This window comes from Gopherus flavomarginatus, chromosome 7 (genome assembly GCF_025201925.1).
Source record: "Gopherus flavomarginatus isolate rGopFla2 chromosome 7, rGopFla2.mat.asm, whole genome shotgun sequence".
Lineage (NCBI taxonomy): Eukaryota > Metazoa > Chordata > Testudines > Testudinidae > Gopherus > Gopherus flavomarginatus.
Window position 1 is genome coordinate 114,180,146 of NC_066623.1, and position 15,070 is coordinate 114,195,215.

A 15,070-nucleotide genomic window follows, 5' to 3' on the forward strand; every position below is an offset into this window, starting at 1 on the left:
CTACACTCCTAATTTCCATAAACCCACCCACTGACCTGTGATTACCAATCGCTCACTGTTAACTCTCACAGCAAAACGGGGCAAAGAAAGCCTATGCAAGTGCCTATGCAAGTGCTGTTCCGCAGCCCCAAGGCTCTTTTCTGCTCCTTCCCACAGAACTATCTCAAACCTACAGTCAATTGCATCAAAGCAATTCCTCGCTATTTGGGGCATTGGTGCCCCTCAGTCCGTCTGAGGTGATGGGCTGGTTCCTTCTGGCCTTAAACACTAGGGATCTGACTCAAAGGGCCACAACCTTCCTCCTCTTCTGCTCCTATGAAATGCTCGACATCACCAGCCAAGCCGCTGAGTGGACAGGCCTGCGTTTCAGCCCCCAAAAGTGCACCTCCCTCCACGTCGAGGGTGGCAGAGCGCTCGTCCGGCCTTCGCGGTTCCTTATCCAGGGCGAATCCATGACCTCCCTTCAAGAGGGAGAGATATACCAGCACCTCGGCATACCCACAGGAGTCCGCGTCCAGCAGACCTCCGAAGACACCATCGCAGAGATCCTGCGAGACACGGCCCAAATCGACTCCTCCCTGCTTCCCCCTGGCAAAAGATCAACGCCCTCAATGCCCTCCTGATCCCCCGCATCTCCTTTGTCCTCAGGGGATCGGCTCAGGCCAAAGTGCCCCTGAACAAGGCCGACAGCACCATCAGACAGCTGGTGAAGGAATGGCTCCACCTTCCGCAGAGGGTGTGCACGGACATCGTTTACATTTCCCACAGACAGGGCGGTGCCAACATACCTCGGATGGGTGACCTGTGCGACGTGGCGGTGATGACCCACGCCTTCCGCCTCCTGACGTGCCCGGACCCAACGGTGAGCAGCATCGCACAGGAGTCTGTACGGGGTGTGGTCTGGAAATGCATCACCAGGGCCCCCTCCGAGCGGGATGCTGCCACTTACGTCAGCGGCTCCCTGGAGGCTGAGTTTGGGAGAGAGCGGGGAAACCAATCCTTTCTCTGGTCCTGCACCCGCAACGCCTCAAGACGCCTGGGTAAGAGGATCGGCTGCTGCTGGAAGTGGTGCGAGGAACGCCGGGAGCTGGGAATACCGGTGCCACGCGTAAAGACTCCGGACCACACCATCGTCACCCTGACCGCCAGAGCCATGCTAGAAAGGTCCCTGAAAGACGCCATCCGCTACCACTACGCCGAGAACCTCAAGCGGAAGCCGGACCAGGGCAAGGTGTTCGAGGTGTCCAGCAAGTGGGATGCCAGTGACCACTTCCTCCCCGGGGGCAGCTTCCCCACGTTCGCTGACTGCCAGTTCATCCACAGGGCCCGACTCAACTGCGTTCCCCTCAACGGAGCCATCCGCCACGGCGGCCGAGACAAGCTCTGTAGGAAGTGCGGCTACGTGAACGAGACCCTGCCGCACGTCCTGTGTGGATGCAAGCAGCACTCCGGAGCCAGGCGGCACCGCCACAGCACCATCCAAAACTGACTAGTGAAAGCCATCCCACAGTCCCTGGGGAAGATCACCGTCAACTCCGCCATCCCCGGGACAGACAGCCGACTGCGACCCGACATCGTCGTGATGGACGCAGAAAAGAAGAAGGTCCTCCAGGTAGACGTCACAGTGCCTTTTGAAAACCGGTCCCCTGCATTCCACGAGGTCCGAGCACGGAAGGAGTAGAAGTGTGCCTTTCTGGCTGAGACCCTGAGAGCCCAGGGCTACGAAGTACAGGTACGCGCCCTGATCGTAGCAGCCCTGGGCTCATGGGACCCCCGCAACGAGCCGGTTCTGAGAGCATGTGGGGTCGGTCGACGCTGCGCCCGGCTCATGAGACAGCTCATGGTGTCCGACACCATCAGGTGGTCCAGAGACATTTATACCGAACACATCACCGGACACCGCCAATACCGCACTGAGGCTGCGTCTAGACTACCCGCCGTATCGGCGGTTAAAATCGATTGCTCGGGGATCGATATATCGCGTCTCATCTAGACGCGATATATCGTTCCCCGAGCACGCTTATATCTATTCCGGAACTCCACCAACCCCAACGGAGTTGCGGAATCGACAGGGGGAGCCGCGGACATCGATCCCACATGGAGAGGATGGGTGAGTAATCCGATCTTAGATACTCGACTTCAGCTACATTGTTCACGAAGCTGCAGTTGCGTATCTAAGATCGATTTCTCCCCATAGTGTAGACCAGCCCTGAGTAACTGAGACGGCCGACCAGGAAAATAATCCACTTCCTTCCCTGAGGGACCAAGGGACGCACCCCACCCATGTACCTATCCGTTCCACCGATACTGACTTGGACTCCTTATTCATTCCATGGGTGGCGAACCTGAACCTACTTATTCACTGACACTTTAAAAAACCCTTGCACCCCAATCTGGGTCTGTGCGGGTTATGCGATATGTATGTATCTTTACATCCTTGCAAAGGGTATCTGTAACCCCCCATAACCCAAGCCTGACCCCAGATGTACAGTGCCTTCCCTCTCAACCTGTGTCTATTTCATTTCAAACATTTCCTTTAATACATTTTTAAAATCCCTCATCTGGGCAAAACATTTACCGTTTCCTAAGTTAAAACACTGGTGTTTTCCCAACAGGAAAGGGATGGACAATTTCTCTTCTGTGGGGAGACGAGGGAAACCATGCAATCACCTTCTGGAAGGTATAAGAAGGGCAGCGTAAGAATCCTCACGGACTAGATTAAGAAAGCAGCTCTTTAACTGACCTTCCAGCAATGACAAACTAAAATCTGCAAGAGCAGCCTTTCAACTCAGGGGACAATAATAAGTTGTTACCAACAACTAACCAAAAAGTTACAAATGACTCCAAACCACACACTCTTCGGACAAACCAGCCGTTAACACAAACAACAATGCATTTCTTTGCTGCTCTTCAATCATGATAACCAAAAACATACAAAATCAAAGAGCCAGTGGAATACACATCACAAAACAGGCCCTTGCGAGCTAGGAAACCATCTCACTAACAAGATGAGCTCAAAAAAGCCAGAAAGTCCCAAACAGTCATTTTCACAGCTCTGAGTTGTGTGTCCTGTATTCAGCTTGCTGTTTGGTTTCATATGGTTTTAGTACTAGAGATTTGCTGAGACCTTGCATACTGTAGAAAATAACTTTCAGGTATGCATTCACGTCTCATGTTTTTCATGCATGATCTCATTTCCAAAGGAATAAATTTGAATAACTAATCCCCATGTTTTCAATGTTAACATTTAATACTACACAAAGGTTATTCATACGGGCCTACCTGGTTATTCTAGATGACCTTATGCAGAAGAGCTCATTAGGAATTTCACCCCCATGATTTCCTGTCACAAGGCTGGAGTGGGTCAGACCAACAGTCCACTTAGCCCAGTGGAGTGTACAGAACAGGAGAATTTGGAGTGATCCACCCTCAGCTTCCACTCCTGGTCTCTGTGTAGTCATAGATTTAGGGCTTTCCTCAAGCATGGGATTGCATCACTAACCAACTTCACTAATAACTCTTGATGGACCTAGTCTCTATTAACTTATCTCATTCTCTGTGGAAGGTAGTTATACTTTTTGCCCTCACAACATACCATGGTAGGGAGTTCTGCATGTTAATTTCATCAGGTGGGTCCCTCCCACACCTTTACTGTATTGTGGGAGAGGGTAACTAGCACTTCATTTTTCACTTCAGCCACATCATTCATGGTTTTAGAGACCTCTATCATAGTGATTCTCAACCTTATTTTACCAGAGGTCCTTAAAATTAAATACCCAGCCCTGCAGATCCCCAACCAGAGGTGAAGCGGGAAGGGGGGGGGACATGGGGTCACACACACACACCCCAGCATTCTCCCTTCCATTTTGCCATGCTCCCTGAAATGCCAATAGAGCAGAGCAGAGCAATGACATGTCCCCTTGGCTAGCTGCTGCCTGCTCATGGAGTCAGTGGTTGTGAGGCAACCCTTACTGATGGCAGGGGGAGATCTCTCTTCTGCAGTGATACTGCAATTTTTTGTTTTGACCCTCCCTCTGCCCCAGGTTTCTTTTGGCACACACCCGGCTGAGAATCAGTGCTGTATCATATCCCTCCTTAGTCATCGTGTCTAAACTTTGGAAGCCTGCTATTTCTGGTGGGGAGAGAGAGAAGCAAGATGCAGGCTGCACTCCTTCCCCAGCAGAAGGTGATCCACAATACTATTTACCTTGTCTTGATATCCTGGATTCCTGGCACCGGACCTGGCTACAATTTATAGGGCATGCAACAGCCAGGGCTGGCCAGGGGAGAGCACCAGGGCTGGACAGGCAGGGGAGGAGCCCGACTGGAGCTGCGGATGGTAGTGGTACAGTCCTTGTAGAGGATGTAGGATCTGGATGAAGGTTTCTGGCATCCCGACCTCTCCCAGGGTGGCAAAGATGTGATGGTGGGAGATGGACCCAAAGATGTTGGTCAGGTCAAGCTATGCTACGGTGCACTGCCTCTTGGACCTCCTGGCCTCCTGGATGTCCGTCTGAAGGAGAAAGTTGTGCTCATAGCATCCCTCGCAGGACATGAAACCCTTCTGCACTGAATTGATGGTGCCCCACACACTGACCAGTCTATGATCCTTGCCGCGAGGCAGCTGGCATATGGCTTGTAGATGGTGGAACCGAGGGAGATGGGCCTCCAATTGCCGAGGTTGTCTCGTTCACCTTTTTTGTGGATGAGCACAGTCATGGACTTTTTCCAGGCGTGGGGAACGTGGTGAAACTGCTTGCATTTGTTGAAGATGGCAGCAAGCACCAAGCAGCCAGGGTCTCGCTTCTTCAGCAGGTGGTAGCAGATGCCATCTTTTCTGGGCAGGGGGGAGAGTGTTTTTGGTCCTCGTCAGCCTCGCCTGCACCTCCTGCAGGGGAAAATCTCACTCCAGGTCCTCCGGGAGGTCAATCTGGGGTAGCGGGAGAAGGCATTCTGGGCGTCACAAATTGGTCTGAGCCTCGTGATCAAACACATCCTTGAAGTAGGATTAGAGCTTCTCAGGCTGGATGGCACAGTAGGAGGAGGTCCCATCAAGGAGCTCGCTCAGGGCTTTTGTCTGGTTCTTCCTGTAAAGTTTCTGAATACAGGACACAGCCACTGGATCTTAGCAGCGGCCAATATCCCCTTTCCTACCTTCCCTGGCACTGTTGTTACAGCTCAGCATGGATACTGATTTTTTCCTCCTTGCTGGTGGTTCAGATCTTCCATGAGGCACCAAGGGTGGTCTTCACGATAAGCTGCTGCTGAGCTTTCTGAAAAGTAGCGAATGCAGGAGCAGCAGCAGCCAACGAGAGTGTAGCTGAGGGTGAGAAAGAATTTTCTTCCAAAGTAGCAGCAGTGGAGTATATCTTCAAGGCAGCAGCAATTTTTTAAAAATGGCAGCAGGAGACTCCATCTTCAGAACAGGTGTTGTAAATGTTCATCAGAAGAAATTAAACTGAACTTATACTTTAGCTAGTCCATATCCCCTCATCATTTTTGTCGCCCTTTTCTGAATCTTTCCCATTCCAATATATCTTTTTGAGATGGAGTGACAACATCAGCACGCAGTCTTCAGGATGTGGGCATAACATAGATTGATATTGAGGCCTCAGCCTCTCCTCATAAGTCATGACTTCCAGCCCCCTAATCATTTTTGTTGCCCTATGATGGACTCTTGCCAATTTTTCCACATCCTTCTTCTAGTGTGGGGCCCAAAACTGGACACAGTACTCCAGTTGAGGCCTCACCAGTGCCAAAGAGAGGGGAATGATCACGTCCCTCGATCTGCTGGCAATGCCCCTACGTATACAGTCCAAAATGCCGTTAGCCTTCTTGGCAACAGGGGCACACTATTGACTCATATCCAGCTTCTCGTCCACTGTAACCCCTAGGTCCTTTTCTGCAGAACTCCTGCCTAGCCACTAGGTCCCTAGTCTGGAGCAGCGCATGGGATTCTTACGTCCTAAGTGCAGGACTGGGCACTTGTCCTTGTTGAACCTCATCAGGTTTCTTTCGGCCCAATCCTCTAATTTGTCTAGGTCCCTCTGTATCCTATTCCTACCCTCCAGCGTATCGACCGCTCCTCCCAGGTTAGTGTCATCTGCAAACTTGCTGAGAGTGCAGTCCACGCCATCCTCCAGATCATTAATGAAGATATTGAACACAACTGGCCCCAGGACCGACCCTTGGGCCACTCTGCTTGATACCGGCTGCCAACTAGACATGGAGTCATTGATCACTACCCGTTGAACCCGACGACCTAGGTAGCTTTCTATCCACCTTATAGTCCATTCATCCAGCTCATACTTCTTGAACTTGCCGACAAGAATACTGAGGAAGACCATATCAAAAGTGGGTTGGCTATGCTTGGTCCACTGCGAAGCTGTATCGTTGACTTTAATGAAAGCAGTTTTTCTCCCATACCTCTGTGACTGCTCTTTTCCGCAGGCCCCGTAGTTCTTGGCACCTTTGTCATTCCTCCTGGTGATGGGGCGAACAGAGAAAAAGCAAAGCTCAACTCTGAAACTTTACTGTGGCTTATAAGGCTTCCCACTTACCTCAGCGGCTTCCTGGAGGCTGAGGTAAGTGGAGGCTGAGAGCATGGGGGGTCGGTCGAAGCTTGTGAGTTGCTGAATGCGTTATTCTCACCTATAATAGCCGTAGCCCATGTTGTAAGGTGATAGATAAGCATTGGCACTAAAGCTGTAAACCCCCTTGCCGCCACCCCGCCGCCAGTCAGGAGAGAAGCATTACCAAGTGTGAAATGCTAGTTTACCAGAAGAGGTGTCATCTCCTTTCCAACAAGAGAAGGCCCTGACTGAGACATCAGACAAACACTGAGGATCATTCCTGGACAAAAGACTTGGTTGATTGCTCCCCCTCACACACCCATGAGAAGGCAGAGACCTGCACAAACACTTGCCTCCATCAGCTTGAGCTCTGGGGGAATGGAATAAAACTCCCTGTCAGGAAGAAACTGTTATGCCCCCGATGCTGCTTGGACTTCAGGGAAACGGCACGCCTTCTAAGCATAAGCAAGGGATCCCAGCTGTTTGGCTGGAGTTAGCCCTAAAGGACATACAGAGCTTGTGTGTTATAGCAGCTTCTGCTACACCTGGGTGGCAAGATAGAGTCAGGGTGCCCAGGGGGGCTGTCTGTGACTCCATGTTCAGGCTGTTCCAGTACCTGAGGAGTTCACACTTGATACTCGGTGGGTGAGATCAAAGTGTGGAACACACAACCGTGAGGAGCCCCACTGCCTGCCAGCCCCAGGCGATGGGGGCTCCTGCTCTCTGGGGCTCTGGCAGCACTAGAAAGGTAAGTTTCTAGCTTGCCTGGTTCAGAAAACCAGAAGGGAAAGAAAGAGAACCCCCATTACATTTTTTAAAAAAAGAATCCTCATGATTTGTAAGCCACTGTCGTGATTTTGGGGATTTTCCAATAGTGAGGGTGGCAACAATGAGAAGTTAAGGGTTATTATTTAGCATTTAGATTACAGTAGGTTGGAGGGGTGGGGGGAATCAGGATTGTGGCCCCGGTGTGCCGGGTGCAGCACGACGCCTAGTGCCTTGTCTTGATCTTACGAACCAAGATACATAGAACGTAGGCTGGGTGTGGAGAAGTCTGTGTAACTCATGCAGTTGTTGATATACACGGAACCTCAAATATTACCAACCACCTCCCCCCACCCCAAAACATACAAACAAACAAAAAACAAAAAGAAAAAACCAACCATCTCCCCAACAGACCCAGAGTCTAGAAAGCTTTTGTCCCTCATACTGTTGAAAAGACTCACAACAGAAAGGAGTCCAACTTCTTAAATAACTCTCTAGCAAGACAAAGAACCTCTCACATCTATAGACTCTGAAAACACTCCTAAGAAACTCTAACTGTAGCATGTTTACCCTAAAGAAACAAAAACTCTAGAAACACCAGGGTTTTCTACTACTTCCAAAAAAAATTGCTTTAAAGAAAGATTGTCACAGCTTCAACTCTTTTCTGTTTTTCTAACCAGAAGGCTCTCCCCTAAGAGAGATACACCGTTCCTGGAGACACTGCAATACCAGGTCGATGCATGGGGCAGACAAAGCAAGCTTCTGTTCTGACCCCTCCATTTCAAAAATCAAGCTAACATACAGTCCTCACATCAAGGACATATCAGAGATTAAGCTGATAAGAACAGACACTATACTTTGATCTTAGCTCCAAGGAGCCGAGAAGCAATGCTGAGACTCTGCAACGCGCGCATACCCCCCCTGCGCCCACAAATTTCTATCTCACCAGGACGAGCTCCCAGACACGCCACAAACACCATAACTAGGGAACTCTACGTGAGAATCACTTCCCCGAAATGACTCCAGTGGAAGAATTCAAAGCAAGAACCCTTCACACACAATTCTGGTCAAAGACAGACAAGCCTTGCAGATGCTTTCCTCTCGCTGCTTTCCCCTCTACACTCCTAATTTCCATAAACCCACCCACTGACCTGTGATTACCAATCGCCCACTGCTAACTCTCACAGCAAAACGGGGCAAAGAAAGCCTATGCAAGTGCCTACGCAAGTGCTGTTCCGCAGCCCCAAGGCTCTTTTCTGCTCCTTCCCACAGAACTATCTCAAACCTACAGTCAATTGCATCAAAGCAATTCCTCGCTATTTGGGGCATTGGTGCCCCTCAGTCCGTCTGAGGTGATGGGCTGGTTCCTTCTGGCCTTAAACGCTAGGGATCTGACTCAAAGGGCCACAACCTTCCTCCTCTTCTGCTCCTATGAAATGCTCGACATCACCAGCCAAGCCGCCGAGTGGACAGGCCTGCATATCAGCCCCCAAAAGTGCACCTCCCTCCACGTCGACGGTGGCACCAGAGCGCTCGTCCGGCCTTCGCGGTTCCTTATCCAGGGCGAATCCATGACCTCCCTTCAAGAGGGAGAGATATACCAGCACTTCGGCATACCCACAGGAGTCTGCGTCCAGCAGACCCCCGAAGACACCATCGCAGAGATCCTGCGAGACACGGCCCAAATCGACTCCTCCCTGCTCGCCCCCTGGCAAAAGATCAACGCCCTCAATGCCCTCCTGATCCCCCGCATCTCCTTTGTCCTCAGGGGATCGGCTCAGGCCAAAGTGCCCCTGAACAAGGCCGACAGCACCATCAGACAGCTGGTGAAGGAATGGCTCCACCTTCCGCAGAGGGTGTGCACGGACATCGTTTACATTTCCCACAGACAGGGCGGTGCCAACATACCTCGGATGGGTGACCTGTGCGACGTGGCGGTGATGACCCACGCCTTCCGCCTCCTGACGTGCCCGGACCCAACGGTGAGCAGCATCGCACAGGAGTCTGTACGGGGTGTGGTCTGGAAACGCATCACCAGGGCCCCCTCCGAGCGGGATGGTGCCACTTACGTCAGCGGCTCCCTGGAGGCTGAGTTTGGGAGAGAGCGGGGAAACCAATCCTTTCTCTGGTCCTGCACCCGCAACGCCTCAAGATGCCTGGGTAAGAGGATCGGCTGCTGCTGGAAGTGGTGCGAGGAACGCCGGGAGCTGGGAATACCGGTGCCACGCGTAAAGACTCCGGACCACACCATCGTCACCCTGACCGCCAGAGCCATGCTAGAAAGGTCCCTGAAAGACGCCATCCGCTACCACTACGCCGAGAACCTCAAGCGGAAGCCGGACCAGGGCAAGGTGTTCGAGGTGTCCAGCAAGTGGGACGCCAGTGACCACTTCCTCCCCGGGGGCAGCTTCCCCACGTTCGCCGACTGCCAGTTCATCCACAGGGCCCGACTCAACTGCGTTCCCCTCAACTGAGCCATCCGCCACGGCGGCCGAGACAAGCTCTGTAGGAAGTGCGGCTACGTGAACGAGACCCTGCCGCACGTCCTGTGTGGATGCAAGCAGCACTCCGGAGCCAGGCGGCACCGCCACAGCACCATCCAAAACTGACTAGTGAAAGCCATCCCACAGTCCCTGGGGAAGATCACCGTCAACTCCGCCATCCCCGGGACAGACAGCCGACTGCGACTCGACATCGTCGTGACGGACGCAGAAAAGAAGAAGGTCCTCCAGGTAGACGTCACAGTGCCTTTTGAAAACCGGTCCCCTGCATTCCACGAGGTCCGAGCACGGAAGGAGTAGAAGTGTGCCTTTCTGGCTGAGACCCTGAGAGCCCAGGGCTACGAAGTACAGGTACGCGCCCTGATCGTGGCAGCCCTGGGCTCATGGGACCCCCGCAACGAGCCGGTTCTGAGAGCATGTGGGGTCGGTCGACGCTGCGCCCGGCTCATGAGACAGCTCATGGTGTCCGACACCATCAGGTGGTCCAGAGACATTTATACCGAACACATCACCGGACACCGCCAATACCGCACTGAGGCTACGTCTAGACTACCCGCCGTATCGGCGGTTAAAATCGATTGCTCTGGGATCGATATATCGCGTCTCATCTAGACGCGATATATCGTTCCCCGAGCACGCTTATATCTATTCCGGAACTCCACCAACCCCAACGGAGTTGCGGAATCGACAGGGGGAGCCGCGGACATCGATCCCGCACGGTGAGGATGGGTGAGTAATCCGATCTTAGATATTCGACTTCAGCTACATTGTTCACGGAGCTGAAGTTGCGTATCTAAGATCGATTTCCCCCCATAGTGTAGACCAGCTCTGAGTAATTGAGATGGCTGACCAGGAAAATAATCCACTTCCTTCCCTGAGGGACCAAGGGACGCACCCCACCCATGTACCTATCCGTTCCACCGATACTGACTTGGACTCCTTATTCATTCCATGGGTGGCGAACCTGAACCTACTTATTCACTGACACTTTAAAAAACCCTTGCACCCCAATCTGGGTCTGTGCGGGTTATGCGATATGTATGTATCTTTTCATCCTTGCAAAGGGTATCTGTAACCCCCCATAACCCAAGCCTGACCCCAGATGTACAGTGCCTTCCCTCTCAACCTGTGTCTATTTCATTTCAAACATTTCCTTTAATACATTTTTAAAATCCCTCATCTGGGCAAAACATTTACCGTTTCCTAAGTTAAAACACTGGTGTTTTCCCAACAGGAAAGGGATGGACAATTTCTCTTCTGTGGGGAGACGAGGGAAACCATGCAATCACCTTCTGGAAGGTATAAGGAGGGCAGCGTAAGAACCCTCACGGACTAGATTAAGAAAGCAGCTCTTTAACTGACCTTCCAGCAATGACAAACTAAAATCTGCAAGAGCAGCCTTTCAACTCAGGGGACAATAATAAGTTGTTACCAACAACTAACCAGAAAGTTACAAATGACTCCAAACCACACACTCTTCGGACAAACCAGCCGTTAACACAAACAACAATGCATTTCTTTGCTGCTCTTCAATCATGATAACCAAAAACATACAAAATCAAAGAGCCAGTGGAATACACATCACAAAACAGGCCCTTGCGAGCTAGGAAACCATCTCACTAACAAGATGAGCTCAAAAAAGCCAGAAAGTCCCAAACAGTCATTTTCACAGCTCTGAGTTGTGTGTCCTGTATTCAGCTTGCTGTTTGGTTTCATAAGTTTTTAGTACTAGAGATTTGCTGAGACCTTGCATACTGTAGAAAATAACTTTCAGCTATGCATTCACGTCTCATGTTTTTCATGCATGATCTCATTTCCAAAGGAATAAATTTGAATAACTAATCCCCATGTTTTCAATGTTAACATTTAATGAATATTTGAAAATAAACGATACAGAGAGTTTAAAGCATCAGTTATTGTTTCATCGGGGATAGCATACAGACTACGGGGGGGGGGGGTCAGTATTTTGGTATTGGGCAGCATATACCATATACAGTCTGTCATGTCCCCAATGTGGGGTGAACGGTGGGTGAGATCAAGATACAGTCGAGAGGCAGTGAGGGTACATCGCTCATACAAACAGGTTACAGATAGTCGTGGGAATAAAGGAGCGAGCTGGGTGATGAGGATAGGGCGACCCTCACATAGTGGAGTTTGGTTTGGTGGGTTCAGGGCTCAGGGGATAGAGTCCAACGGGGGAGTGTGAAGATCTCCTCCCCCCTTCGGGTGCACGGAGTCACGCCCGCTTACTCCTGGTATTGGCGGTGACCGGTGACGTGCTCCGTGTAGATGTCTCTGGACCATCTGATAGTGTCCGAGACCATCAGGCGTCTCATGAGCTGCGCGTAGCGACGGCCTACCCCACAAGCCCGAAGCACGCGTTCATTACAAGGGTCCCAGGCGCCCAGGGCCCCAACGATCAGGGCGTCGGTATAGACCTCGTAGCCCTTTGACCTCAGAGTGTCCGCCAAGGGGGTGTATTTTTCGAGCTTTCGGGCTCGGGCCTCGCGGAAGGCCAGGGTCCTGTTCTCGAAGGGAACCGTCACGTCAACGAGGATGATCTTTTTTCGAGCCTCGTCCGTGACGACGATGTCCGGGCGCAGTGGGCTGTCGGTGCCAGGGATGGATGAATAACAAAGGTTATTCATACGGGCCTACCTGGTTATTCTAGATGACCTTATGCAGAAGAGCTCATTAGCAATTTCACCCCCATGATTTCCTGTCACAAGGCTGGAGTGGGTCAGACCAACAGTCCACTTAGCCCAGTGGAGTGTACAGAACAGGAGAATTTGGAGTGATCCACCCTCAGCTTCCACTCCTGGTCTCTGTGTAGTCATAGATTTAGGGCTTTCCTCAAGCATGGGATTGCATCACTAACCAACTTCACTAATAACTCTTGATGGACCTAGTCTCTATTAACTTATCTCATTCTCTGTGGAAGGTAGTTATACTTTTTGCCCTCACAACATACCATGGTAGGGAGTTCTGCATGTTAATTTCATCAGGTGGGTCCCTCCCACACCTTTACTGTATTGTGGGAGAGGGTAACTAGCACTTCATTTTTCACTTCAGCCACATCATTCATGGTTTTAGAGACCTCTATCATAGTGATTCTCAACCTTATTTTACCAGAGGTCCTTAAAATTAAATACCCAGCCCTGCAGATCCCCAACCAGAGGTGAAGCGGGAAGGGGGGGGGGACATGGGGTCACACACACACACCCCAGCATTCTCCCTTCCATTTTGCCATGCTCCCTGAAATGCTAATAGAGCAGAGCAGAGCAATGACATGTCCCCTTGGCTAGCTGCTGCCTGCTCATGGAGTCAGTGGTTGTGAGGCAACCCTTACTGATGGCAGGGGGAGATCTCTCTTCTCCAGTGATACTGCAATTTTTTGTTTTGACCCTCCCTCTGCCCCAGGTTTCTTTTGGCACACACCCGGCTGAGAATCAGTGCTGTATCATATCCCTCCTTAGTCATCTTGTCTAAACTTTGGAAGCCTGCTATTTCTGGTGGGGAGAGAGAGAAGCAAGATGCAGGCTGCACTCCTTCCCCAGCAGAAGGTGATCCACAATACTATTTACCTTGTCTTGATATCCTGGATTCCTGGCACCGGACCTGGCTACAATTTATAGGGCATGCAACAGCCAGGGCTGGCCAGGGGAGAGCACCAGGGCTGGTCAGGCAGGGGAGGAGCCCGACTGGAGGTGCGGATGGTAGTGGTACAGTCCTTGTAGAGGATGTAGGATCTGGATGAAGGTTTCTGGCATCCCGAACTCTCCCAGGGTGGCAAAGATGTGATGGTGGGAGATGGACCCAAAGATGTTGGTCAGGTCAAGCTATGCTACGGTGCACTGCCTCTTGGACCTCCTGGCTTCCTGGATGTCCGTCTGAAGGAGGAAGTTGTGCTCATAGCATCCCTCGCAGGACATGAAACCCTTCTGCACTGAATTGATGGTGCCCCGCACACTGACCAGTCTATGATCCTTGCCGCGAGGCAGCTGGCATATGGCTTGTAGATGGTGGAACCGAGGGAGATGGGCCTCCAATTGCCGAGGTTGTCTCGTTCACCTTTTTTGTGGATGAGCACAGTCATGGACTTTTTCCAGGCGTGGGGAACGTGGTGAAACTGCTTGCATTTGTTGAAGATGGCAGCAAGCACCAAGCAGCCAGGGTCTTGCTTCTTCAGCAGGTGGTAGCAGATGCCATCTTTTCTAGGGGGGGAGGGGGAGAGTGTTTTTGGTCCTTGTCAGCCTCGCCTGCACCTCCTGCAGGGGAAAATCTCACTCCAGGTCCTCCGGGAGGTCAATCTGGGGTAGCGGGAGAAGGCATTCTGGGCGTCACAAATTGGTCTGAGCCTCGTGATCAAACATATCCTTGAAGTAGGATTAGAGCTTCTCAGGCTGGATGGCACAGTAGGAGGAGGTCCCATCAAGGAGTCGCTCAGGGCTTTTGTCTGGTTCTTCCTGTAAAGTTTCTGAATACAGGACACAGCCACTGGATCTTAGCAGCGGCCAATATCCCCTTTCCTACCTTCCCTGGCACTGTTGTTACAGCTCAGCATGGATACTGATTTTTTCCTCCTTGCTGGTGGTTCAGATCTTCCATGAGGCACCAAGGGTGGTCTTCACGATAAGCTGCTGCTGAGCTTTCTGAAAAGTAGCGAATGCAGGAGCAGCAGCAGCCAACGAGAGTGTAGCTGAGGGTGAGAAAGAATTTTCTTCCAAAGTAGCAGCAGTGGAGTATATCTTCAAGGCAGCAGCAATTTTTTAAAAATGGCAGCAGGAGACTCCATCTTCAGAACAGGTGTTGTAAATGTTCATCAGAAGAAATTAAACTGAACTTATACTTTAGCTAGTCCATATCCCCTCATCATTTTTGTCGCCCTTTTCTGAATCTTTCCCATTCCAATATATCTTTTTGAGATGGAGTGACAACATCAGTACGCAGTCTTCAGGATGTGGGCATAACATAGATTGATATTGAGGCCTCAGCCTCTCCTCATAAGTCATGACTTCCAGCCCCCTAATCATTTTTGTTGCCCTATGATGGACTCTTGCCAATTTTTCCACATCCTTCTTCTAGTGTGGGGCCCAAAACTGGACACAGTACTCCAGATGAGGCCTCACCAGTGCCAAAGAGAGGGGAATGATCACGTCCCTCGATCTGCTGGCAATGCCCCTACGTATACAGTACAAAATGCTGTTAGCCGTCTTGGCAACAGGGGCACAC

At 51.2% G+C, this 15,070-nt stretch overlaps 1 non-coding gene across 1 annotated transcript; it reads right to left on the bottom strand.

Annotated features, from left to right (window-relative positions):
• Window positions 1-8,032: 8,032 nt before the first annotated feature.
• Window positions 8,033-8,227, bottom strand: LOC127056081 (U2 spliceosomal RNA). The gene has a single exon (XR_007775724.1). It is a non-coding gene; the product is annotated as a U2 spliceosomal RNA (small nuclear RNA).
• Window positions 8,228-15,070: the final 6,843 nt, after the last annotated feature.